The sequence below is a fragment of the Pan troglodytes genome, chromosome 12 (genome assembly GCF_028858775.2).
Source record: "Pan troglodytes isolate AG18354 chromosome 12, NHGRI_mPanTro3-v2.0_pri, whole genome shotgun sequence".
Lineage (NCBI taxonomy): Eukaryota > Metazoa > Chordata > Mammalia > Primates > Hominidae > Pan > Pan troglodytes.
Window position 1 is genome coordinate 11,475,605 of NC_072410.2, and position 26,523 is coordinate 11,502,127.

A 26,523-nucleotide genomic window follows, 5' to 3' on the forward strand; every position below is an offset into this window, starting at 1 on the left:
CACATATGATAAAAACAGATGATAAAAAGTATCATATTAACAATGAGAACATTATTGGCTGGGTGCGGTGGTTCACGCCTGTAATCCCAGCACTTTGGGAGGCCGAGGAGGGCGGATCACCTGAGGTCGGAAGTTTGAGACCAGCCTGACCAACATGGAGAAACCCTGTCTCTACTAAAAATACAAAATTAGCCAGGTGTGGTGGCGCATGCCTGTAATTCCAGCTGCTAGGGAGGGTGAGGCAGGAGAATCGCTTGAACCTGGGAGGCGGAGGTTGTGGTGAGCTGAGATCGCGCCATTGCACTCCAGCCTGGGCAATAAGAGTGAAACTCCGTCTCAAAAAAAAAAAAAAAAAAAAAAAAAAGAGAACATTATTTTACACAACCGATTGACTGAATATGCAGCCTCTTGCAACAATAACTTAGACCCAACTCTACCCTCGGAATGGACCACTTTTATGATTTTCCTAAAAAGTTTTGAGTTGGATATAGTTTCTTGTTGCTTCTTTCTGTGATCCGAGACTTAAGAATGAGTCTCTGGAAACGCAGCAATTGGAACCAGACCTCCCCAGGATCAAAGAGGACAGGAGTGGGAGAAAGGACGCAGGACACAACTCCCACCGTCTCCAGCACTGCGCCGTATGCTTGACCTCAGAGCATGCAGGCACTCAAGGTCAAGTGTGCAGCCACGTCTATATCCTGCATCTCAAGTGCTCGCAACTGTGACAATTAGCAGATATGGGAGAGAGGAGGCATATCATGGAGGAATGAGTCAGTCCCAAAAATTACATGAACATTTCTGAAATTTCAATACCAAGGGTTAACTTCTAAAGTACTAGTGTATAAACAGAAGCCATATAGCTAGCCATGAACTGAAATGCATGTACCATACAGTGAAGGAGCTCCTGTGCATACAAAACCACCCACGTCTCATGTATCTCTAATTTAAAAATAACTCATTCTCTTGCTGGATATGCAAGTGAGTGGTGGAGAAAGCGGTGTATCTGCAAGGCTGGCGGGGGTTAAGGATTTCATTGCTTCCAAAAGACGTGGGCAAGAGAACTTTATTACTCACTGAAGGGGATTCTTCCTTCTCAGCCAAGATGGTCCCATTTAAATCACTTTTGAATTTCCTTTCAAGCTTCAATTGTGCAAATTCTAGTTGTGGTTGAGGATCGTCCCCAACAGCTTTTTGAGTTATTCCTTGGACTCTTCCTTTTTCTACTATGTTTTCATGAATAATTCTAGAATCCATATTTATATCCAGCCCAAGGCTTCTTTCCTGTAGAGGTGTCGTCGAGTTGTGAGCTTCAAAGATCTGATCATACTGTTTAAAAACAATAGCCTTGGGAGTCCAGATGTCAGCTTCTCAGATCCATTTTCACAGTCTGATGGTGTCTGCTAGCAATTATCAGTGCCTGACCCAGAAGCGGTCTATTGCACCTCAGCTTGGAGGAAAAAGTGAAGGCACATGCAGTCTGGGAAAAAAAGAAAGAGAAAGGAAGGAAAAGGCAGGCAGGCAGGCAGGCAGGAAGGAAGGAGAGAAAAAGAAAGGTGGTAGGTTTGTATGTACTGGCTTGGATTTGTGTGCTGTGTTCCCCAGGCAATTCTAATCCAGACGGCATTCCCCTCAATGTCTCTAAAGCTGTCACATTTGTAAATGCTTACTGCAGAATTTTCTTTTTTTTCTTTTCTTTCTTTCTTTTTTTTTTCTGAGACGGAGTCTCACTCTGTTGCCCAGGCTGGAATGCAGTGGTGTAATCTCAGCTCACTGCAACCTCTGCCCCTGGGTTCAAGTGATTCTTCTGCCTCAGCCTCCCGAGTAGCTGGGATTACAGGTACCTGCCACTGCACCTGGCTAATTTTTATATTTTTTTAGTAGAGACGGGGTTTCACCATCTTGGCCAGGCTGGTCTTGAACTCATGACCTCGTGATCCACCTGCCTCTGCCTCCTGAAGTGTTGGGATTATAGGCATGAGCCACCGCGCCCAGCCTGAGGAATTTTCTTAAATGAATTTTTAAGTTGTTTCATATCAAAAAGGTCAGCATCTTCACCTGGTCCTTTACTCATCTGAAAAGCATCCCAAACTTTCTTGTGCTGATGAAATTGAGTATAAACTGTGTCTCAAAGGGCTGCGTCATAGGGATTTGCATGCTTCTCACACAGCAGAACCAAGTGCTGAACGAGAGAGTCCTTTCTCTGCCGGAAATTTAAAGTCTGCAGTTGATTTTCAGACAAAAAATCCCAGGCTTTAGGATTGTTGTCATTTCCGTCATGGGGATCCTCTTTCTCTCTTTTCTTTTCTCTTTCTTTCTTTCTTTCTTTCTTTCCTTTCTTTCTCTCTCTCTCTCTTTTCTTTCTCTTTCTCTCTTTATTTCTCTCTCTTTCTTTCCTTTCTCTTTCTTTCTTTCTCTCTTTCTCTCTTTATTTCTCTCTCTCTCTCTCTCTGTCTCTCTCTCTTTCTGCCTTTCTTGCCTGCCTGCCTGCTTGCCTGCTTTCTTTCTTTCTTTCTTTTCTTTTCTTTTCTTTCGACAGGGTCTTGTTCTGTCACTCAGCCTGGAGTGCAGTGGTGTGATCTCAGCTCACTGCAACCTCGACCTTCCGGGCTCTATCGATCCTCTCACCTCAGCCTCCTGAGTAGCTGGGTCTACAGCATGTGCCACCACGCCTGGCTAATTTTATTTTTTGTAGAGATGGGGTCTCACTATGTTGCCCAGGCTGGCCTTGAACTCCTGGGCTCAAATGATCTTCCTGTCTTGGCCTCCCAAAGTGCTGGGATTGCAGGAGTGAGCCATCACACCCAGCCATGAGGATGTTTGAGATGATCCTCTTAATAAACTCAGCAACAGTCTCATCCATCTCTCTGTCATGGCCCACGTCTTCAGCTACCTCTCTCCTCCTGCATGCTATCTTTGTCCTATAATAAATCGTTCACTCCTGAAACCTGGTAGAGGGGATTCTGTTGTCTATAACCCCCACCAGTGCATTTCTATCTAACGGTTAGGAAAACCTCCTTGGCTGGGCACAGTAGCTCTCACCTATAATCTCAGCACTTTGGAAGGCCGAGGCAGGCAGATCACCTGAGGCCGGGAGTTCGAGACCAGTCTGGCCAACATGGTGAAACCTTGTCTCTACTAAAAATACAAAAAAATTTAGTTGGCTGTGGTGGTGTGTGTCTGTAGTCCCAGCTACTTGGGAGGCTGAGGCAGGAGAATTGCTTGAACCTGGGAGGTGGAGGTTGCAGTGAGCCGAGATCACACCATTGCACTCCAGCCTGGGTGACAGAGTGAGACTCTGTCTCAAAAAGAAAAGAAAAGAAAAGAAAAGAAAGGAAAGCTCCCAACTAAACAGTCAATGGCCTGCTCATAACAGGAGACACAGGGGAGGTGGTCCAGGGTGGGTGAGTCAGCCGTTCAGCAGCATCGTGCAGAAGCCAGTTCCTTCCACCTTCTACTCATTGTTGTGCGGCTTCTTCCCCTTTGCGATCTGGTGCTGCATTCCATCTCTAGTCTTCGGGCATCACTACTTTTCCCTGTGGTGCTCAACAGGCCACACAGGGCAGCTCTGACGTTGGCCAAGTGGAACTGATGTGGAGACACAAATCCATGGAGAGGAGGCAGCTTCTCCTTGGAAGCAGAATCTCCCTTTTTATATCCATGAGAAACAGCCAGGAGAGCAGGAAGCCAAGGGCTTTCTCCTTTTCTGTTGCATGCCAGCGCCCGCTTTGGCTATGAGCAGCAGGTCTCTCTCCCTTCACCACTGCATTTGGATGAGACTCAGAGGCTGCTTTTGCTGTCATCTGTTTGGCTTACTTGGTAAGTTTCTGTGATTTGAGGCTTGTCACCACTTGTAGAGTTTTTGCTTGATCGTGTGTTGTTTGTCCAGCTTTGGTTAAGGCCGCTTAAACCCCTGACCTTTGGAGACTTTGTGTGCAGGTTTCCTATTTCATCATTGTCGTGTTTTGTCGCAAAGTCAGGTTTGCATCTTGGAGAGCTTTCTGGTCCCCCTTCCTGAGTTTTGTGCCCAGTTTTGTTGATGAGTCCACCATAAATCTTGTGGATGGAATCTTCCAGGTGCTTCTGGACTTTTCTGTTCTTTTGCTTCGCCTGTGTAGTGAGAGGGAGAAGTCCAACATTAAATGAGCCCCATTTTTACTCAACGTCTCTTTCTCCCTGACCACTCTGTGTAAAATGCAATCCTAACTCCTCCTTCCTGACCGGCACTTCTAGTCCTCTTTATCCTGTTTTTTCTTTCTCCATAGCGCTTATCACCCTTTCCTATGCCGTCTCTGCCTCCAGATCTGGAATATAAAGTCCTCAGTAGGAAATACCTTTATCTCTTTTGTTCACTGAGGTATTCTAATTGCTCAGAATGGTACCTGACACATATTAGGTGCCCAATAAATAGTTTGTGAATAAATGAGTGAATAAATACTCAGGATTTTTAACAAAAGCCACCAAAGAAAACATGCCTAATTTATTCAGGAAGTGGAAATCTTGGGTGGGATGAATTCCTTATGAGACCTGCGAGAAGCGCAGGTGATAGTTTGTGTGTGTGTTCGTTGTGCATTTTTATTGGTATAAAACAGAAGCACTGGGAAGTGTGGGAAGTGCGCATGTCATGAGGATGCAGGCCCTTGGCTGGCTTGTTTATTTCAGGGGTGGTTAGGCGTTGTCGCCCTGGGTGGAGGGGTCAGCGACGAGCCCTCTGAGGCCATCCTGTGACATCCCCTGGGCACCTCCTAGTGTTTGTCATTCCCGACGCCCCAGGCCAGTGTCCTTGGCCTTGGAGATCTCAGGCTCTGCTGGTTTCCCCACCTCCCTGGCTGTCCCTTTTTAGTCCTTTCCCACCTCCTGACCAGACACTGAACATCCTTGGGGCTGGTCTCCTTCATTTCTTGCTATATTCTTTTTTTTTTAAAGACGGAATCTCGCTCTGTCACCCAGGCTGGAGTGCAGTGGCATGATATCGGCTCACTGCAACCTCCGCCTCCTGGGTTCAAGTAAGTCTCCTGGCTCAGCCTCCCAAGTAACTGGGACTACAGGCATGAGCCACCATGCCCGGCAAATTTTTGTATTTTTTAGTAGAGACAGGGTTTCGCCATATTGGCCAGGGTGGTCTCGAACTCCTGATCTCAAGTGATCCTCCCGGCTCAGCCTCCCAAAGTGTTGGGATTATAGACGTGAGCCACCGCGCCCGGCCACTATATTCTCTTTCTATTCAATTTCATTCTTCCCTGTGCCTCTGCTTACCATGGGGCACCCACTTGCAGAGGATGCCTGATTCCATGCCCTGGCTCCCTCCTTGGTGGCCTCATGCATCTCAAACTCAATATACCCAATGCTGTGCTCAGACCTTCCAGCTCAAATGCGCTCTGTCTCAGACATGCTGCAACCATCCTCCTGGGAGTTGACACCTCCCCACCGTATCCCCTCACATCCAGTCTCTCAGCATGTTCCCTTGATCCTAACTTCTAAAGTGTCCTTGAACCTACTCACTTCTACCTCCCATGTGCCCACCAGACCCAGCCCCAACCACTTTTCGCTGAGGTAACCTCAGTAGAATTTACACTGGTCTCCCTTCATTCTCTCACGCACACGACAAACCATTCGGTACCCTGAAGCTGGTGTGGTTTTTGAAAAACTCAAATTTGATTGTGTCTTTAATGAGTTCCCATTGCTCTGAGGTCAGTGTGGCATCTTTCATGGGGAAGGTCATGGCCAGCCCCCTTCCCCTTCTCTTCCTATGTTCCAGCCACCATGACCTACTGTCCAGTGGTCATGAGCTGAGTCCCTCATACCCAAGGCTTTTCCAGATGCTTTTTCTCTGCTGGAACACTGTTCTTGCCTTGCATTGCTAGCAAAGATCCCCATGTTCATTAAGTGCCTCTTAAATGTGACCTCTCCAGGGAAGCCTCCTCCACTCCCATTGCCCTGGCTCAGTCAGACCCCTCTGTGTCTTCCTTGTTGGTGCTCTCTCCTCTTGTCATTAAATCACTCCATGTTTAATGTCTGTATCCTCTACTTGACTGTATGCTCTACAAGGGCAGGGTCTAGGCTGGCTTGGATGTTATGCTGCTGAATCTGCAGGGCGAAGTGTAGGAGGTGCTCAATAAACTGAATAGATTCTGAATAGATGTTCACTGAGGGTAATACTGAGGAGTGGGGTTGTTCTCGATCCTTACTGTAGACTCCAAATGCCAGTACTGTTGGGCGTTGCTTCCTCTGAAACACTCCTTGAAGCTCCGAGTCTCCTTTGGATGGTTTTACCCAACTCCACTCATGCCTCCATCCCTTGCTGCCTCTGCAGACACTTGCCTTCCTTGTCATTTTCAGGCCGTCAGCTACAGTGACTGGGAATGTGTACCACTTGGCTCTCACACTCGCCTCTCACTGTCGTTTTTCTCTCACGGGAGTTTATCATCTATTCTTCTCATTTCCTTGCCTTCCTCTCTGCAGCACCGATAAATCATCAGTTTCACCCGAACTTCAGAAAGAAGCCATTCCTTAATTTTGGCAGAAGCACGATGGAGTAGAAAGTGACCAAGGAGACTGACTTCTGATCATGTCTCTATTGTGACATGCCTTCATGAGCTCCCGTTGTTCTTGGGGTTAAGGCCTTTAATATATGTTACAAGGTTGGAATCACTCTGGGGAAATGGCCGAAACTCCCTGAGCTTTGTTTCCTCAAGAGGAATGTGAGGTGGATTGGATTAAATTCCACCTACAACCATTTCCATCTCTTACATTTCCAGAATTTGTCCCAGAATCATAGAAGCAAACCTTCTTCAGAGAGGCCATATCCAGCTTTGCAAAATAAAAAAAAAGTCACTGTGCTGGTGAGATGGGCCTCAATCCTGGTCACATTTCTCTCTTCTCTCCAGATATCTATGCTTCCTCCCTCTCCTGCCTCCCCAGAACATAAACAGCTCCCTGAGGGTTGAGGATGTTCCTTCGTCCCACTCCCAACCTGTCACCCCCAACTTCCAGATTTCTTTAAAAGTCAAAGAGAAAGGAAATTTTCAGGAAGGAGATCATGTCTAAGAGCTTTTTATGAGTCTCATCTTCCAATTTCCTGTAGACTCAAGCTTCTTTCTTTCTGTCGTGCGGGGTTTAATATCCAGTGGCTGTTTGACAACAGCACCAGGAAATGGAATTTCCATCCTGATTCTGCCTGGAACCTTGGGCAAAGTGCCCAAACCTTCTGCCTTGCTCTCCTCCTGGGAGTAACAATCCCCACCCTACAGCCTTCTGGGGCAAGCAACAGAGACCTAATATGAAAATGGAACCAGAGAGTTCTGATGGATGTAAAGTCCTCAATAAATGCATGCAGGTATTATTTGTTAATTTTTGCCATAGGCAGGCTGCAGCCCCCAGGCAAACTCTGAGTAGAAGGAGCCTATAAAAACAAGCCTCCTGCTTCTCTCTCTCTCTCTCATTTTTTTTTTTTTAATTTTTTTTTTAGACGGAGTCTTCCTCTGTCGCCCAGGCTGGAGTGCAGTGGTGCGATCTCGGCTCACTGCAAACTCCGCCTCCCGGGTTCATGCCATTCTCCTGCCTCAGTCTCCTGAGTAGCTGGGACTACAGGCGCCCGCCACCATGCCCGACTAATTTTTTGTATTTTTAGTAGAGACGGGGTTTCATCGTGTTAGCCAGGATGGTCTCGATCTCCTAACCTCGTGATCCGCTCTCCTCAGCCTCCCAAAGTGCTGGGATTACAGGCGTGAGCCACCGCACCCGGCCGCCTCCTGCTTCTCTCTTGAAGCCTGGGTTCTGCTCTGGTGTCTCCCCAGCTCATTGCCGGTTGACGGCACATTGGGCTCCCTGTCAGTCAGGTTGGCCACGTGAGGAGGAGTCAATGAGGCACTGCTTCCTGCCAAGCTGAGGCTGCCCTTCTTATAATAAGGAGGTGAGCCTGTCTCAGGGAAGGTTCTTTTCCTAAATTTCAGGTGGGATTCTAAACAGGACACCACTGATTTTTAAAAAAATGAACCTATTAGGACATGCATTTTCATGGGTGTAATCCTGTTTGAAGTGGTCACATTTGGGGTTTTTATGTACTTGCTCCTATTACTGGTGAAACTTCTGTGAATGGGCTTCAGAACATGAATAGCCTCAGTGGTGGCAGAGTCTCATGATTTCAAGTTACCTTATAGTTGAGAAATAGCCCCGCAGGGTAGGTGATGGCGTACTCCCCACTTGCCATTCTATCTGGAACCCGGAAGTTGGTCAATCCATATTCACTGAAATGAACCAAGAAATGAGACTGTGGCTATAAGGTTGAGGATGTTCATTTGCTTGTGAAGCTTCTAAACAAGATCTTCCAAACAGTTAAGAGAACACTTGGATATCTTTATGATGGTGTGTTTGCTTTGAAAAATAAACATGAAAGAGAACCATTATGTTATAGCTCCGCTTTCTAGTGAGTACCCCGTCAAGGCATCATATCCCTCTGTGTAGCAATGGAAAGGCATTTAACCCAATGATTGAACCTCTCTGTGCCTCAGTTTCCTCATCTCTAAAATAATAATAGAACCTAGCTCATATAACTGTTAAGGGAGATCAAAGGAGGTAAAATGTTGTGACAAAAGTTGCATAACACAGTGGAGTGTATTTCATTCATTCCCAAGTCTGAACTTACGTGCAGAATAATGCCACAATCTATGGCCCTGTGTCCTGAAATGCCCTTCCTCCAGGCCCTTTTGGAGCAAGAGCTCCAAGGGGCTGTTCCCTCAGATAATAACCTAGGTGATGGGAAACCTTGGCTAGGGAGCACAGACCTGGAGGTCGGTTCCAGTGTGGGACAGTTGGTCATATTTCCCAGTCACCCTCTGCCATGCAAAGTGGGTGAGGCAGTGGCTCTGGCCAGTTCATTGGCAGGTGGCAAAACCTTGTCCAGTCTTTGGCATTGGGCATGTGATACCATCGATGGCCAGTAGGTGGCACAAGTTGTCCATCACTGCCGCCAGCTTTGCTCCATTGGGTGCTTTCTCAGAAGGGGAAGATCTATTTCTAATCCAGTCCTGGCTTTATGGCAATGCTTAATCACATGGAAGGGAACATGCAATAACTACTGGTATTTCTGTAAACATGCATGCTAAGAAGCAGCTGCCAGTTGGAAATGAGGATGGAGGGAACACTCAGTGAGAGGTCTCCTGAGGACACTCTAAAAAAGGAAAATCCTGAGGGTTTTAAAATTTTAGAGCCAGTTAACCTTCGTGACTCATGGAGAGAAACGTTTAGAACCCAGAAGGACAATGAGAATACATCCTGTGGATTGTAACCTGGTCCAAGGTCCACCTTGCCCTCTCCACCTTCCTTCAGCTGTGAAGTTTAGGAAGGAGAGACAAGATCCCCTTGCATGGAGTCAGCTTACCCACCTCATGACCCCCAGCAGGGCCGGGCTGCACCTTCTGGGCTGTTTGCTTATTTTTTTATTCTTTTGTCCTGGCAAGTTGCCTGCTTCTTGGGTTTGTCGTTTCCCTGGAGGAAAGTTTATTTGAATCTCATTCTACCCTTAATAAAATTGGCACCAGATAAATACGAAGCGGATGAAGAGACACATTGCAGCAAAACAAAAAGTGGAACGTGGTCAACAACGGGGCGATGAGGACTTTAATACATGTGTACACTTTCTAAATAAAAAATTTTCATTGTAGTAAAATACACATAACATAAAATTTACCATCTTAGCCATTTCTAAGTGTACAGTTCGGTAGTGTCAAGTACGTCCACACTGTTGGGCAGCTAATCTCCAGGACTCTTCATCTTGTAAAACAGAAACTCTCTACCCATTACACAACAGCTCCCTGTTCTTCTCTCCCCCAACCCCTAACAGCCACCATTCTACTTCCTTTCTCTATGAACTTGATTACTCTAGTGTCAAAGAAAAGAATCGAACTCTGTAAGATATTTGAAGAGATTTATTCTGAGCCAAATATGAGTGACCGTGGCCCCCGACACAGCCCTCAGGAGGTCCTGAGAACATGTGCCCAAGGTGGTCGGGGCGTAGCTTGGTTTTGTACATTTTAGAGAGGCATGAGACATCAATCAAATACATTTAAGAAATACATTGGTTTGGTTCAGAAAGGCGGGACAACTCAAAACTGGGTCGGGGGGACTTCCAGCTTATAGGTAGGTTAAAAAATTTTCTGGTTTACAATTGGCTGAGTTTATCTAAAGACCTGGGACCAGTGGAAAGAAATGTCTGGGTTAAGATAAAGGATTATGGAGACCCAAGTTTTTATTTTGCAGAGAAAGCCTTCAAGTGGTAGGCTTCAGAGGGAACAGGTTTTAAAATGTTTCTTATCAGACTTAAAGTCTGTGTTGATGTCAGTGCTGGAGAGGTATTATGAGGCATGTCTGACCCCTGCTTTCCATCATGGCCTGAAACAGTCTCTCAGGTTAAATTTTAAAAGAGCCCTGGCTGAGAAGGAAGCCCTTTCAGATGGTTGCAGGGGCATGGGGGGATGCTTAGAATTTTATTTTTGGTTTACTCTAGGTACCTCATATAAGTGGAATCACACTATTTTGTCTTTTAGTGACTGGGATATTTCAGCATAATGTCCACAAAGTTCATCCGTGTTGTAGCATGTGTCAGAATATCCTTCCTGTTTAAGCTGAATAATATTCTATTGCATGCGTGATGGTTAATTTTATGTGTCAACTTGACTGGGTTAAGGGGTGTCCAGATAGCTGGTACAACATTATCTTTGGGTTTGTCCGTGAGGACGTTTCCAGAAGAGATGAGCATTTGAATTAGTAGGCTGAGTAAAGAAGGTCCGCCTTCGCCAGTGGGTAGGCATCAACCAATCTGTTGAGGGCCCAAGTAGAATAAAAAAGGCAGAGGAGGGCCGGGCTCGGTGGCTCACGCCTGTAATCCCAGCACTTTGGGAGGCCAAGGCAGGCGGATCACGAGGTCAGGAGATCGAGACCATCCTGGCTAACACGGTGAAACCCCGTCTCTACTAAAAATACAAAAAAAAATTAGCTGGGCGTGGTGGCGGGCGCCTGTAGTCCCAGCTACTTGAGAGGCTGAGGCAGGAGAATGGCGTGAACCCAGGAGGTGGAGCTTGCAGTGAGCTGAGATCGCGTCACTGTACTCCAGCCTGGGCGACAGAGCGAGACTCCGTCTAAAAAAAAAAAACGCAGAGGAGGAGCAAATTCTCTCTTTCTCTTCTTAGCTGGAGTATCCGTCTTCTCCTGCCCTGGGGAATTGGAGCTCCTGGTTCTCGGGCTTTCTGACTCGGGGACTCATCACCCTTAGCCCCCCAGGTTCCCAGGCCTTCAGCTGAACGTTGGTCACTCCAATGGCTCCCCTGGTTCCCAGGCCTTCAGATTCAGCCTGAACGACACCATGGCTTTCCTAGTTTTCCAGCTTGCAGATGGCATAGGGTGGGCCTCTTTGGCCCCCTTAATTGGATGAGCCAATGCCTGTAATAAATCTCCTCTTATGTATCTGTATATATTCTACTGGTTTTGTTTTTCTGGAGAACCCCGACTAATAGAGTATGTACATAACACATTTTGTGTATCCACCCGTTCACCAACGGACACTCAGGCTGCTGCCTTCTGGCCATTGTGCATAACACTGCCGTGAACATGGTGTAAAATGCCTCTTCAAGACCCTGCTTTCAACTCCTTTGGGTATATGCCCAGAAGTTGCATTGCTTGCTCATACAGAATTTATTTTTAATTTTTTTTGTGTGGAACAGCCATACTATTTTCCATGGTGGTTGCATCATTTTACATGTCCATCAACAGTGCACAAGGGTTCCCATTTGTCCACATCCTTGCCAACATTTGTTATTTTCTGTTTTTCTTTTTTCTTGATGGTAGCCATCCTAATGAGTGTGAGATGGTGTGTGGACACTTCGAGTTTGCTCTTTCTAGGGCTTTTTCTGGAGTGGGCAAGGCTCCCTGATCCCTTCCTATGAAAGTGGTGTGACCGTAAAGATGGCATTTTCCTGCTGGTCGTGGTGGCATGCGCCTGGAATCCCAGCTACTCGGGAGACTGAGGTGGAAGGATTGCTTGAGCTGAGGAGTTTGAGGCTGCAGAGCACTATGATTGCTCCTGGAAATAGTCACTGCACTGGAGCCTGGGTGACATAGTGAGACCTTGTCTCAAAACCAACCAACCAACCAACCAACCCACCCAGACACTTCCCCTTCTGCCCTCCCCTCAGAGCTCTGCCTAGAGAGCCTGCTGAGTGTGGGTACTTCTGGGTTAGTGTGTCCACCCTAGGAGCCCACTTGAGAGTGACTTTATTTGGAACAATCTTCAGTCACAGGAATCTTCTGGGAAGTCACCAGACCATTGCTTTGAAGAGTACACAGCCTCAGACCCTCTGGGGACAGGAGCAAGGCAGGCTGATTTATTAACCACGCTGCGTCACCCTTTTGCCCTAGAGGTTAGATGGTCCCAGGAGCCCCCCTCGCCAAGACGCTCCTCAGAGTGGGGGTAGGAGGGTGGGAAGTTCTAGATCCTCAGTCTGGCCTTCAAGTATTCCATTATGTTGCCGGGGACATGGCGCACCCACATTTATCCGAAGGACAGGGGTCTCCAGAAATGTCTGCCCACAGTATCCTTTGGTTACCTCCAAAACATTCTCTTGAAGTTGTTTAACTGCCATACATTGTTGTGGGCCAGCCTTTTATTCCCAGATTCACTTATTTAAAAAAAAAAAAAAACAACTCTCGAGCATCTCTGAAGAGAGAGGTTATATGGCAGATGCAAGTCAGCAGAAGGCAGAGAGCTGAGAATGATGGGGAGAGAGACACAGGGCTCACGGTGTGACAAGCTTCTTGGTGAGTGGTCAAGTGCGTAATGGCCAGGTAGGCGGCTGGTGGGATGTGCTCAGGCAGACCTGCGTCTGAGTCCCAGGCTGGTCACTAATTTGCTCTGCGTCCTTGGGCAAGCTCCTTCCTTTCTCTGTGCCTCAGCTTCCTCATATACTAAATGAGGGTAGTGAGAGCTAGCTCAGAGCTGTTGGGAGGTTTAAACGAGTGGATGATGTAAATAGAAGTGTCAGGAATAGTGTAGGTGCTCTTTAGTGTTGACCCACTGCTGTGGTTTGAGTGTGTCCAAAGTTCGTGTGTTGGAAACCTAATTCACAACACCAACAGTGTTTGGATGGGGCACCTTCAGGAGATGATTAGGTCGTGAGGGCTCTGCCATCATCAATGGATTAATAGTGTTACCTTAGGAGTGGGTTAATCATTGAGGGAGTGGTTTCTTGATTAATGGATAAGTTCAGTCCCCTTTCTCTATTGCTCCCTCCTGCTCTTTTGTCCTTCTACCTTCCCCCATGGGATGACACAGCAAGAAAGTCTTTGCCAGATGCAGTCTCCTTGACCTTGAACTTCCCAGCCTTCAGAGCTGTAAGAAATAATTTTTTTTGTTTTCTTTTTAAAATAAACCACCTGTATGTGGTATTCTGTTACAGGCTCAGATACTTTCTTTCTCCACTAGCCACTTGCTCAGTACAAGTTGAGAGAAGAGTGTTGTGAAGCCCAAGTTTAGGCAGAGAGAAGCAGGTTAGGGCAAGTGAGCAGGCAGGGTTTGTCTCTCACCCACCTGCATTTAGCCAACAGCTACCAGTGGCAGCCACTGGGCTGGTGGACATGTTCCCTGCCACGGAGAGAGGGGAGTGGTCCAGCTGCAAGGCTCTAGTTCTGGGATCTAGTCTTGGTGACGGAGGATCCTGGAACCATCTAACCTCTGGGGCAAGAGGGTGACGCCGTGTGGTTAATAAGTCAGCCTGCCTTGCTCCTGTCCCCAGAGGGTCTGAGGCTGTCTACTCTTCAAAGCAATGGTCTGGTGACATCCCAGAAGATTCCTGTGACTGAATATTATTCCAAATAAAGTCACTCCCTGGCAAAGGGATAAGTCCCTACCCAGTAGCTGCCCAAATTTTTTTTCGAAACGGAGTCTCACTCTGTCACCCAGGCTGCAGTGCAGTGGTGCAGTCTTGGCTCACTGCAACCTCTGCTTCCCAGGTTCAAGTGATTCTCCTGCTTCAGCCTCCCGAGTAGCTGGGACTATAGGTGCTTGCCACCACGCCCAGCTAATTTTTGTATTTTTAGTAGAGATGGGGTTTCCCCATGTTGGCCAGGCTGGTCTGGAACTCCTGACCTCAGGTGATGTGCCCACCTCGGCCTCCCAAAGTCCTGGGATTACAGGCGTGAGCCACTGTGCCCGACCTCCTGCCCAGATTTCTATTTTATTCTTGCACTCAGCCAACGGCCTGGCTGCCCAGAGGCAGGTACAACTTATTCAAGAGCAGGAGAATTCCAATTTTATTATTTAAAAAATCACATAATTAACTGAGTATTATAAGCTTTGAGATGTTTGTTGGTTAATAAAGATGAATGGGCTATTTGAGGTAATGGCTTTTAATTAAATGGAAGCTAATAACTTTGGTAAGTTTGTCCGAGTAGTAATCTTGGCTAACAGTTTGAAGTTTTGTACAATAATCTTGGCTAACAATTTGTAGCTTGCCTTGCACTGATTTCATAGCATTCATTGTTTACAACACGGAGAACACCCACTTTACAGATAGGAAAACGGAGGCTGAGGCTGAGGGCACAGGAAGGCTGTGGGGGGATTGCAGTCCACAGCAGCCCTGGGGGTCTCAAGGGCATATTCCTTTTAATCATGGCTTCCCACACAACATGCATCCCTAATTCTGTTCAGTTGGCCCCTGACTAAAGCTCAGCTTTAGGGCAGGAGATTTAAAATACAAACTCATTATATCTGCAGGTGTGGGCTGCAGGGAAGGCTTGGAGATGTAAAATCCTCCTTTGATGCCATGTAGAGAGAGGAAAGACTGCATGCAGGCCCAGCTCTGCTACTCACGGCCTATACAACCCTGCACACTTTATCCCAGAGTTTAAATCTTTTCTCTTCTTGCAGCTCTTCTTCTGTTAAGGGACCTAGAGCAGGACATAATCATCTGTTCTTCTTATGGAGGGGCTAAGGAACAAGAAAAATGGTAAGGAGCAAAAAATGGGGCCAGGTCATTTGACAAGGAACCCTGGGAAATGCAAAAGTTGTATATTCTTTGCTGAGTTGGAGCATTAGTGACCTTTCTCTCTTTTCTTGTGAATTTACAGGAGTTGCAAAGGCCCAGCACCTCCCTGTGGCTTTTAAAACCAGGTATGTGGGCAATGCTCAGCAGAGACTGAGGGCCATGGCCGGGGTGCCCTGCAGCCCTTTCATGCCGGGCAGCTGCAGCCTTTAATTTGGGGGCTATTGTGGTATTGTTGGTATTATTCCGGGTTTGGGCTTCAAGAGAACCTGTGATGATTTCTTTGTTATTTCACAGAAATTGGTCCGAACGGTTGGCATGTAATGTGGTGGCACTGGTTCTCCTGAGTTTGCCCAAAACCTTGCCAGGAGAACCAGGCAGTGGACGGGCGTGTGGTCAGTGTGGGGACCTGCAAACACCACTGTCCACACCTCATGCTCTTGCTCAAGAATTTTCCCAGGCTCCGTGCTTGTGTAAATTTGCAAAAATAACAAAGCCAACCTTCATTGTTTGTTCTCTAAATAAGAAGAAGCTTCGTGGTTTGTGTTCGAGTGAAACAGCAAGGGAGAATTTTGATCCTGTGGAATCTGGCCAGACCTTACAGGGTTGAGGGGTCTCTGCACTCACATTTGCTGTGTTCCTGTCCCTCTGCCTCTCACCTTTGAACGCCTCCCTGGGGCAGATGCTCCCGGCTCCTACTCCTCGGATCCTTTGTGTAATTTCTCACAAATTTCTAGAGCTCACCTGGACCTTCCTTTCATAGTCCAGGAACACACAGGGTTGATCCTCGAGGCCTGTGCCTCTCTCTGGGCACCCATAACACCCTGCTCCGTGTTTGCTTCACCTTGGAGTAATCACCTTGCACTCACCCCATTGTCTTTGGGGGCTTATGTTTTGTGGGTGATAGAGTGCATCATCTATGAGGTAAAATCTTTTATGTGTGTTTGCTTATTCCAGGATGCATTGGTGGCCAGGCTGTGCTCATTCTGGCTCACTGAGGGTGTGTTATCATCCTGCCATGGGCCACCCTCTTCTAGAAGGAACAGAACATCAGGGTCTCCCTCCCAGCCCCCTGTTCCAGGTAATCACAGCGTTCTGCAGGAACAAAGGTGTAGACTGAAAGTAAGTTAAAGGACAGGGCTGGGGCCTATAGACTGATTTTTCGGAGTAAGGAGGTGGGTCCTTTTGAAAATATTGAGATATAATTTATATAAGATAAAATTTACGGCTGGGCTAGGTGGCTCACACCTGTATTTCCAGCACTTTGGGAGGCCGAGGTGGGTGGATCACCTGAGGTCGGGAGTTTGAGACCAGCCCCACACAAAACCCTGTCTCTACTAAAAATACAAAAATTAGCCGGGCGTGGTGGCACGTGCCTGTAATCCCAGCTACTTGGGAGGCTGAGGCAGGAGAATTGCTTGAAGCCGGGAGGCAGAGGTTGCAGTGAGCCGAGATAGCGCCATTGCACTCCAGCCTGGCTGACAAGTGCGAGCAAAACTGCATCTCCAAAAAAAAAAAAGATAAAATTTACCTATTTTAAGTGCACACAATGAATTTTGGTAACTGTTTGCATTTGTATAACCACCCGACAATGAGATACAGAACACTTCATCACCCCCAATAGTTCCCTCGAGCCTCTTTGCAGTTTCTCCCCTCCCTTTGGCCTCAGCAACCAGTCTGTGAGTCTAGTTTTGCCTTTCTAGTCTTTCACGTTAACGGAATCAAGAAGTGTGTACTCTTTTATGTCTGGCTTCTTGCATTCAGCATATTTTGGAGCCTTGTCCATGTCACTGTGTGATTTCTCTTTATTACTGAGTAGTAATGCATTGTACAGAGGTAGCACAATTTGGTTTTTCATTCACCAGTTGGTGAATATTTGAGTTGTTTCCAGTTTTGGGCAATTAGGAATAAAGTTGCTATAAACATTAATGTACAGGACTTTGTGGGGAGTTCTATTTTCATTTCTCTTTGGTTCATATTCAGGAGTGGGTTTGCTAGGTCACAGGATAGACATATGTTAAAACTTTGTAAGATACTGCAAAACTGTTTTCCAAGGTGGCTATACCATTTGTATTCAAAATCAACACTTTTAGCCTAGAGCGTATAACTGGCCTTCCTGAAATCCATGGATATCTATCTGTGCAAGAGTTTTAGAGACATTTTATTGACTCCCACATGTAATTAAGTTACTTGGCTTTTAGGCAAGAGATGATACCATGTCTACGGATGAGATGACTCTAGTTTTGAACTCTGGGTTTTGCAGAAGAGTTTGCATTGTCCTCCTCCTGAGGAAAGCAGATACATCCGCCACGATGCATGTGAGTCAGGTCTTCTGCGTGTCCTCTGAATCAGGTTCGCATGTGTGCCTCTAATGGCGTTTCGAGTTCATCCTGTGTTGAGATAATGCCTGAAGGCGAGAGGAAAAAGTATCTGTGGTTGTCAAATCGGGTGGAAAGTGATTAATCATGGAGACATTTACGGCATGCTGAACTGTTTCGTTTCCTGACCTTTATCCCACGTGCGTTAGGGGCAGGCGGGGTCAAGTTTAAATCCAAGATGACAAGTGTCTGAGGCTAAGGAAGGTTTCTGCTGAATACTTGGCTTAGAGTCAATGGCTCCGTGTCTCACACCTGGTGAAAACCGACTCGCAATTGAAAGAAACAGCATGGGAGTGTCAAACACTTGCTGACTTGGCCTTGGGCTAGAGCTTCTTGCAAGGGTTTTAGAACTGACACACCCTTTGGATGTGCTGGGGGCATCTGGTTTTTGGTGCCTGAGTCACAAATCCTGGAATACATTTGCCCCCAGTGTTTCCATACCATTGGAAGTGCATTATGGCTGCTTCTCTTAGAGTCCTTTAACCTCTTCCTCAAGAGTCAGCTTTGTCAACTTGATGTATCTCATGGCAGGCATGGACTCATGCCTGTGTGTCCCATTGTATCCCCAGATCATGGGATTTGTGGGATTCAGCCAGTGTCATTTACTAATCACTAGGTCCAGGGCCAAGTTTAGGTGAGGTTCACTCCATCTAAGCTGTGTTTTGGGGGAGGGAGGGTCTCTATTTTTTCATTTAGAGAAGTGACTAGACACTAGAAAATGTCACAGAGTAAACGTATGGACTACAGCTTGTTTTCTGAAAAGGTTTAGGGATCCCGTGTTAGTACTGAAAGACCCTTTGAGGCCTCATCCCCTCCACCCAGTGGGCACACAGGCCTCTGACCTTCAGCGCCAAGTCTCCCTTGAGGTCAGCTTCTCTTCATCTTTCACTTCTTTTCTCTTCCTTTCACCCCTGCTGGTTGCAGCGACAAGGTCCCTGCCAACTGTGGTGTGCACACTGGTGGGCCTTCACCTCCCTTAAAATCCAGCTCTCGAAATGCCTGCAAGGGAGCAGCCTGCAATATTACTTAATTTGTCTTTAATCTGGTATTCCTAGAATAATCCCAGAGAATAGAGTGGCCTACTGTACACACTCTGGATTACTCAATAAAGAACATGATGGGAAACGGCAGTATTTTTCTGTTTTAAAATAAGTAGGTTTGGAGGGAGCTGGGAAACTGCGGGCTTTAGTTACAAAATGACTATAATTGTGGGAGACGTATTTTCTTTCAATGTTGAAACACATTGGACAGGATATACAATTTAGAAATAATTTACAGTTAGAGAAAGGCCCTTTCATCTGAGAGGGGGCACATCTTCTGATTGGAAAGGATGGTCCCAGGGGATGAGGGATCGGGCCCCAGGTGAGCTTCATCTTTTTCTCTTCCAACTTCAGTGTGGCCAAACAGAGCGGAAAGTCATCACGTAGAAGGACAAAGTCCGTGTGTTTTTGTTTTTGTTTTTGTTTTTCTCTCATGAGAGAAGCAGGCAAGGGCTGCCTGAGAAGGTGAAGGCTCACCTGTGGCAGGCTTGCTGCAAGCTGGCTGCAGACTGAAGGCCACCCAGAGGCTTTGGTCACCAAGGGTGGCATGATGGGTGACCTTCTCCTTGCTCATGCAGCTCTCACCAGCAAATTTCTACGGAATGCCCACTCCGTGCAGGGTACTGTGCCCAGCACGAGGGATGCCAGGACCCGGAAGAAAGAACTCTGTTAGAGAACCACAGCTGATAGCTGCCAGTCAGCAGTAAAGGTTCAAAGCTTGGCCTGGCCGAGGAGCTATCACGGAGGGCTCTGCAGGCCAGGATCTTGTAATGGGAGTGTGTCAGCAGAGTGGAGGGGTTGGAGGAGCGAGCCCAGGTATGCAGGGGTATGGATGGGCCGAGAGCCTTGGGCCTGGCCTGGCTGAAGGCTGTCCTGACGAGGCACTGGCAAGTGGGCTTGGGAGGCAGACGGATGACCAGACACGGCCCCACAGAGATCAGCCCAAAGCGCTTGGACCCAGGGCATCTGGGATGGTTCTTGAGGTGAGCGCATGAAGCCTTGTTTTAGACACATGCACTAGAGGGCTCCAGCCTCCCTGCAAGCCCTCCTCCTCTCTCTCTCCTCACTGTTGAGGCGAGTGCTGTGTCTGCCTTAGATTCCTTCTGCAGGCTTCTGTCTGCCTGCCAGCAGATGCCTCTATGTCTGTCAGCCCTCAGAATGTCAGGCACATGCACTACCCACTGTGTGTGTGGGGTGTGTGTGTGTGAACATGTCAGATACCCACACAGGCTCTCCACTGTTCAGTGTGTCTCCGGTCTGGGACCTGGGGGTGCAAATAGTCACCATCTACATCCATCTTCTTCTGCTTCTCTCTTAGGCATTTCCAACTCAACATACACCAGCCTGAACTCTCTATCCACATCCCTTTCCAGCATGCTCTTCCTCCAGCCCCTGCTGACCCCATCACAGGAAAAAGCCATTCTGTTCTTCCAGTTACTCAGGGCGACAGCCTCGGAGTCATCATCGATGTCTTTTTCCTCTCACACCTGACACCTGACCTGTGGCCATCCTGTTGACTCTCCCCTTGAAATACATCCAGAATCCAGCCCCTTGTCCCCACTCCAGCACTCACAGTCACATTGCACCTGGTCTGGGCCCCGGCAAGTGCTGCCCTGTGGGACTCCCTGCTTCTCCCCTTGCTCCACCCTGTCTATTCTCTGTAGCCTTTAAGAACAAGTCAGGGCATTTCACTGTCCTGCTCAAAACCATCAAATCGTTTCCCGTTTCCTTCAGAATGACATTCACAGTCCTTTCCGTCACAGCTCTGCGTGGCCTGTGGTGCCTCTGTATCCTCATCTCTGACTTAGTTTACTCCACCCCATTCTCCTCCTTCACCAGACTCCCAGGCAGTCCTTCACGAGCAGCATGCACCTGCCCCAGAGCCTCGGCACCAGCTGCTTTCCCTACCCAGAACACTCTCCTTCCCACATCTTCACAGCCGCTTTCCCTATCCAGAACACTCTCCTTCCCACATCTTCACAGCCAGCTGTTTCATTCCCTCCAAGTCCCTTATCAGAGAGGCTTTTTCAGTCACTTTGAGTAAAACAGAAACCTACCTTTTCATCATTCTTGACCCCTTAACTAAACTTGCTTGAGTTTTTGTTGTTGTTGTTTGCTCGTTTTTTACTTATTACCACTTGACATCACTTTTGTGGGAATCCCCTTGCTTTTATGGAAATATGTAAGAGTAAAGAACTTCATCTTATTTTCCGATTATCCCCAGGTCCTAGAACAGTGCTGGCATTTGGAAGCTGTTCAGTATTTGCTGAATAAATGAAATGAATTATGCTGTGATTCATTGTGTGTTTGGAGGTGTTTGGAGGGACTGGCATGGGAGGATTGGATTCTACGGTGGTAATAGTGACATGGCATGATGAAGGCATGGAGTAGAGGGGCGGCCACAGAAATGCAAAGGAAGGATGACTGAGGGAGAGGCCTCTAGCTCGGTTGTTGCAGGACAGGGATGCTTGACTGGCAGTGCCTTGGATGACTCGTTATAAGAGCTGTACTCCAGACTCAGGATCTGCTTTAACCATAGGTTTTCAGATTTCTCCTGGGGTCCAGTCAACTCCCATGCCAGTCCCTTGTTCCATGATCGCAGGCCCTGCTCCAATTCCTTAACTCTCATTCTGTAACCGTAACCCAAATGGCTAAGCCTGAGGTTGCAGGCTGACCTTTAGAGAAAAAGTTGAACTTTCTCTTTAAAGCTAAGTGGGAAAAAAACGATGATGGATAAAATGTAAAGATGCACAAAGGTACCGGTTTGTACCTGGGTGTTTGAATTTCTTTACATTTTGCCGTCAGTTGTACATGGCCATTTGAAATGAGTAATTTAATATTCTGCTGATTTTTAAATACATAGATCATTTTCATGGCACTACATAGTAAATCTGTGCTTTGCTTGTCTGCTATCTGTGTGCTTAGGTTCACACCAGTTCTGGTCATGAAGCTATAGCTCAGGCATTATCATGGACTTCCTAGAAGCTGCCTTGCCAGCAAGGAGCCTAAGAGGTGTTCAGAAAAATTATCCAAAACTTGGAAATAAGGAAAGAGGATGACTCTATGTCCTTTAAAGTCCAGATCAGAGCATTGTCTATTAGATCCACTCAAGGATTATTTAAATCTCAAGGAGAATGTAACTTTGCTTCACATACTGTTTACTAGTAACTAGCTGCCTGTCAACTTGTGGGAGATAAGCTGGATACAATTTTGTCCAGTACAGATGCAAATGATTCCCTTCCCTTCCCTTCCCTTCCCTTGCCTTCCCTCCCCTCCCCTCCCCTTCCCTTCCCTTTCCCTCCCTCCCTCCTTCTCTCTTTCTTTTCTTTTCGCTCTCTCTCTCTTTCTTTCTTTCTTTCTCTCATTCTGTCACCCAGGCTAGAGTGCAGTGGCATGATCTCAGCTCATTGCAACCTCTGCCTTCCGGGTTCAAGTGATTCTTCTGCCTCAGCCTCCCAAGTAGCTGGGACCACTGGTGTGCACCACCACGCCTGGCTAATTTTTGTATTTTTAGTAGAGGTGGGGTTCTGTTATGTTGCCCAGGTTGGTCTTGAATTCCTGAGCTCAAGCAATCCCCCCACTTTGGCCTCCCAAAGTGCTGGGATTATAGACATGAGCCACCGCATCCAGCCAGCTCTTTTATGTTTAAATCGGCCAAACATGATCGATTTCCTTCAGGTTCAAAAGATTACCCAAACATTACAATTGTATTGTGCCATAGAACATTAACCAGTTTTGTATGTAACTTAGCAAACTTTTTTCAGCATTCTTTCTGACATACGATACATCTGTGTTCCTCAAATGCTTTGAGAATCGGCTTTTCCATCCTATGGGTTCCCTCAGTAATGAGTTAAAGAATTGTGCTCGCTACATGTATGAGGGTATGAGAGCCAAGTTCCTAATATTTTGAAAATGATGTTTTGATGGAGGAGATAAAAAGTCTCCTGTGTTAGCTATATAAACCCAAACCTACAAAATGATGTCAAGTACCATAGAATGTATACAAAAGACATAACCTACTCCTCCCACCAATTTCTATTTTATTAGCATGCATTTCTCAGGAAAGACTGTTCAAAAGGTAAGGAGAGAATACCATTCTACCATTCTGCCAATTCAAGTCAGACCAGCTATTTCTCTTTGCTTATTCACTTCCTGTTTTCTCTTAATAAATTTATTTAAAGACAATTTATTAGAGAAAAAGTTGTCTTACAAATGCGAATTGTAAGTTGTCTTACTGATGTGATCCAGCAATCCGTCCTGGCCGGCACCCTGCCAGGTCTGTAATTAAGACTGGGGGTTTGCTCTGCAAGGACACATTCTCCACCTTTGTCTGGGGGGCTCTGTACTCAGTCTTGCGGTTTGTCTGTGGAGCTGAGGTGCTGGTTGGGAATCAGGAGACGTCAGTTCCGGTCTCAGCAAAGCTGCTGCGAGGTGCGGGGCAGAGGCCTGGTTTACCTGTTATATCACATGCCCTTGACTTCCCTGTGGTAGGTGCCCCTGATTCCGCTCCAGCTCTTGCTTTGCATGTAATTTACACTGAGGTTGCAAACAACTGCTTATTCCTGTGGGACTTAGTTTTTTCCTTAGGGCCAATCTGAAAAACTTACCTCCTTAGTTACATCCTACGGATTTGCAGACAAATAGGGGAAAGAAATGGAAGAAATAAGGGAAAATGTTATCCAAAGTTGGAAATAAGAATAGAAGATTACTCTATGTGCTTTCGATGTCATACTAGAAGAAGCCGCTTTGTGTAGCACCATTATTCTGAATGGAGAAATCTGTGGTTGCTTTAGTCATGGAGACTACATCACAACTAGGGTTTTCCTTTTATTTTTGAGATGTGTGTGATGCGGGAGGATAGGGGTACAGCATTCTAGAAATGGCCTCATTTTGCATTTCCTCAGGTCCAAAGTTAAAATAACTTTCTGTTCTAAGAAGCTTTAAAAGTGGTTCATGGACCAGGCACAGTGGCTCACGCCTGTAATCCCAGCACTTTGGGAGGCTGAGGTGGGCGTATCACGTGAGGTCCAGAGATTGAGACCATCCTGGCCAACATGGTGAAACCCCATCTCTACTAAAAATACAAAAAAATTTGCTGGGCGTGGTGGCGTGTGCCTGTAGTCCCTGCTACTTGGGAGGCTGAGGCAGGAGAATTGTTTCAACCCAGGAGGCAGAGGTTGTAGTGAGCCAAGATCCTGCCACTTCACTCCAGCCTGGTGACAGAGCTAGACTCAGTCTCAAAATAAAGTGGTTCATTTCTTTCTAAAATCGTTAATTGAACATTAAAAAACATTGGTAAGAAAAATTGAACCAAGAAGGTTTTGGGTTATACTGTAGGTCAGTGAGCTTTAAGTTTCTGTGTCTCTGAAGCTACATGGCTGGACGATAGCTGAAGTCAGTGCCCTGAGTGAAGCCTGAAGAGGAGCTGATGGATTTTTCTGGTGGGGAAGGCCTGTGGCTGCACTCAGAGAGAGCTGGGCCAGGCGGGGTGAGGCACGGTCACTCCAAGTTCACAGACCCACTCTGATCCTTGAATGGGTCTGTCCTGAAATAATGGGGAATCCTGGAACATGCTGCTTTGTGTAGACACCTTTGTCCTTTGCAACTTTTAAAGGTATTTGTCCCCTGGGTTTCATTTGAAATGCTTTTTTTTCTTCTTCTTCTTTTTTTTTTTTTTTTTTTTGCCAGATACTTTCACTAGGAGCAGTATCCAGAAAGCTATGTTTCTAACCTACCTTGTTGTTTGCCTCTTGGGCAAATGGGTTTGTTTACCTTATTGACTCAGTTCAGTGGAAAATATTACCCTGATTGGGATGGAGATGGGGCTGCTGTTCTGAAATAACTACGCAAGTTTACCTGTTCAGGTGGGACACAGCTTCTTGTGTTAGTCACAGATGAATTTTGAAAATTTATACATAGTGCAATAAATGCTGGTTTCTTTCCCCTTCCTCACTCCTTCCTGGGGCCTATATGTGTGTATCTCTAACACACATACACACACACGCAGGCACACACATACTCATACACATGCACACTCACACACAAGAGGATACGTTGCATATACAGCTCAATGCTACAAAGAAGCCCTTTTACCAGAAGAGCACACGGGAACTCTGCTGAAGTTTGACAGTGTGATTGTCTTGTGGCTACTCTACCCTGAGGCCAGAGCACAGTGAGGGCCTCCCTCCTGCCCCCAGCCACACCAAAGAGGGGGCAGGGGGTCACAGGGAGCAAAAGAGGAGCTTTTTGCCATCACCATGAGACGGTGACCACAGGAGCCTGGCTCGAAGGTGAGGATGGGGCTGGTGACTGGTGCCTGTGGATTCCGGAGTGGTTGGCCTACACAGCCTACTGAGAGGTACAGCAGGGTCCTTTGCGTCCCTGTGGACTCCGAGTGCCTGCCATGGTTTGGAAGGTCCACTGAAGGCTGAGTGCTCAGCGGCGTTGCCAGCCAGCTGGATGCATGTAAATAGCATTGTGAATGGAGAACATTCTTTCACCTTATTCTTGCACATTCTTCTCCCCTACTTAGCTTCTTATCCTTCCTATCTACTCATCTAGCTAGCAATCCCTAAAATTAAATCATTTATAAATGAGTCCAATGAGGGTCTTTTTTTGAAAACTGGATTTAGTGAATAAGGCAGACCCCTGTTTTTGGATAGGGCTTTGCCTCTTGCTATTAAGGAGGAATAACTTGTTCCCAACTTGGTTGGTGACCCCAGCTGAGGAGGAACAAGTGGCAGATGAGTCCCAAGGAAGACCCCTAGGGGGAATGGCTGGAGGTAGCTGTACCAGGGATGAAAAGGGTGGGGGTGGTGATGAGGGGAACGCAGCCCTTCATGCAAAGAAGTGGGTGTTTGAAATCAGTGGGTGACTATTGTTTTGGCAATGTGGGCTCCTTAGGTCATACACAGTGGCCTTAGAAAGCCAGCCCTGCCTCTCTTCCCTCAACTGATGGTGGATTTGTGTAATGAGATCACCGTCTTCTTGAAAAACACTTCCAGGGTAGCTCATTACAAAGCCTCGCACGGTGTTCGGAGCAGGGCGAGCTGCAAGGCCCCGGGCTTTCCATTCTGAAAGAGCCGTGGGTGTCGGGGTGGCTGCCAGCTGTGAGAGCTCCGTGGGTGGGGACTCTGTCCCTCAAAGCCACGCACTCAGGCTTGCCCATTCTAGTGTCTCTGTGGGAGACACAAAGCTGAGGTTTCTCTAGGAATGGGGAGCTCCAGCTGGGAGGATATGGAATTTGAATGCAGCATCTGCCTTTAGCTCAGCCCCGAAGGGAGTCAGACAGAATCTGGTGAGAAGGAGGCCACTGAGTGATCTGATGTCCCCTCATCTGGCCTGGACCTTTTTTTAAGTGCAACTCAGCCCAGCCCTCAGGTGCATCCCCCGGCATCCCAATCACCTGCGAATTGTGATTCCCTCTCAGGGCTTCGGTAAGTGATTCAGTGGAGGCAGCCAGCAATTAAAAGAAGCAATTAAAGATCTTTTATTAAAAGATCTTTATGACAGGCTGGGCGAGGTGGCCTGGACCTGTAATCCCAGAGCTTTGGGAGGCTGAGGAGGGAGGATCACTTGAGCTCAGGAATTTGAGACCAGCCTGAGCAACATAGTGAGCCCCTGTCTTTACAAAAAATGAAAAAAATTAGCCAGACATGGCTAAAAAACCATCTTTATGACAAATTGTTAAATAAAGAATGTAAGTGATGGAATGATATATGTAGCAGATTTTTATCTGTATGTATGCAAATATATAAAGTTCTGTAAGATTGCACACTAAACCATTGGCACAGATGGAGAGTAAAGAACTTTAATTTTTTACTCTATAGGCTTTTCCCCCACAACATTTCAGATATTCTTTTTTTATTTTTTGAGACAGGGGCTTGCTCTGCTGCCCAAGCTGGACTGCAGTGGCACCAACATAACTCACTGCAGCCTTCACCTCCCAGGCTCAAGCAATCCTCCCACCTCAGCCTCCCAAGTAGCTGGGACTACAGTGCAGTGGTCACCATATCTGGCTAATATTTTATTGTTTGTAGAGACAGGGTCTCACTATTTGTCCACGCTGGTCTCAAA

At 46.9% G+C, this 26,523-nt stretch overlaps 1 pseudogene; it reads right to left on the reverse strand.

The window, feature by feature from the left end:
- Positions 1-929: 929 nt before the first annotated feature.
- Positions 930-2,860, reverse strand: LOC129141804 (centromere protein N-like; annotated as a pseudogene).
- Between the last annotated feature and the right edge of the window lie 23,663 nt (positions 2,861-26,523).